This window comes from Orycteropus afer, unplaced genomic scaffold (assembly GCF_000298275.1).
Source record: "Orycteropus afer afer isolate SDZICR_OR568_19922 unplaced genomic scaffold, OryAfe1.0 scaffold00689, whole genome shotgun sequence".
Classification (NCBI taxonomy): domain Eukaryota; kingdom Metazoa; phylum Chordata; class Mammalia; order Tubulidentata; family Orycteropodidae; genus Orycteropus; species Orycteropus afer.
The window spans coordinates 451,282-452,931 of record NW_006922276.1 but is presented as its reverse complement, the minus strand read 5'-3'; positions in this window follow the sequence as shown (position 1 = coordinate 452,931).

The following is a 1,650-nucleotide window of genomic DNA, read 5'->3' as shown; positions in this document are numbered from 1 at the left end:
GTTCCTGGCTTTTATCCCCTTTCTCCTGCTCTTCCGGCCTGCTACTCTGGGCGGGCCTGAGTTTCCTCTCCTCACCTAATCCCTTCAGCTGATTGCTCTTCTCTCTGGCTTCCTGGCTTTTAATCCCCTTTCTCCTGCTCTTCCGCCTGCTGCTTTGGGCGTCCCTGAGTTGTCTTTCCTCACCTGTAACCCTGGGGCTGACTGTTCTTCTGTCCGGGTTCCTGGCTTTTATCCCCTTTCTCCTGCTCTTCCGGCAACAGTATGACAGAAAGAATGTAAGATTGCTTGGCCATTTTCTGTTGGTTAGGTGTTGAGATGAATGCTTTGGCTACTGCATCTGCTTTTAAGGTGATTTACTGGAAAATGTCAGTTAGGTGGCTCATGTCATCTTTGTATTGGAGGACGACAATGGCCTAGGCCAAGGAGCTCTGGTGGTGCAGTGGTTAAAGCTCAGCTGCTAACCAAAAGGTCGGCGGTTGGAACCCACCTGTGGCTCCAAAGGAGAGAGGTGAGGCAGTCTGCTTCCATGCAGCCTATGGAGCGGTTCCACCGTCCTAAAGGGTCACTGTGAAGCGGAATTCACTCCACGGCAGTGGGTTTGCTTTTGTGGGTTTGGCCCAGCACGTTCCTGTTAACGCCCCCTCCCACCCCCACCCTCAGACCTTAGTTCCCACCTTAGATAGTCTGCAACTCCTCAGCGTTCCTTGTACAACTCCTCTCCAGTTTGTGACTCCATCCCCAAGACACCGCCATTCACGAGACCCCTCCCTCAGGCTCACTCATCCCATGAGCGCCCCCATTTCCTCCCTCTGCCCCGCCCTCAGGCCAGCCCTGAAGCCTATAAACTCTGCACCCATAGATGGGGACTCCCATGGGCTTCCCCTGCTCCGCAGGGGACGGTGCTGGACGTCCACCCCCCGTCACGCCCTCAGTGCCCCCCTTCCTTTGCCACAGTGCTGTTCCTGCCCCCATGTCCCTTTCCCTCCTCCCCAATGTCTCCGTCGCCTGAGCCTGCGTCTCTCTCCGCAGCTATAATTCTGCCCCCATTAAGCCCCTACACCAAGTACTCCAGCATGATCAACAAGGCCACCCCCTACGCCTACCCAGGTGAGTGGGAGCCGGGGAGGGCCCTGGGGACAGGTCCAGCCTCTGTGCCAGGGGAAGGATGGTTAGGGGTGCGTCTCCCCTCAGCATACCTGTGTGGTTCTCCTCTGCCCTGGAGGGTCACTATGAGTCAGAAGCCACTCAACGGCAGTGGCTTTGGCGTTTGGTTTTCTTTCCTCCGCAGGGATCTGACCTTTTCAGGTTGACGGGTATTGTACCTACTGTAACATCCGCCCCCACACACCAAACCTGTCCAATTTTGTGCTCTGAGTTTCTGTTGTCTGTCTGGATTTCTGTTCCTCTCTGAAGGAGCCCTGGTGGTGCAAGGGTTAAACACTTGGCTGCCATCTAAAGGGCTGGTGACGCACTCCCTTAGACTCCAGCCAAGGAAACCCTATGGGGCGGTTCTCCTGTCACGGGCTGTGGCGGGAGTCAGCTTCGACTCCACGGCACCCACAACACGCGCTCCTCTGGGTTCTGTCCGTTGCCGTTGGCTTTTGTCTTTGTGGGTCCCCATCCCTCCAGGTCTCTGTCCCCCGCTTTCTC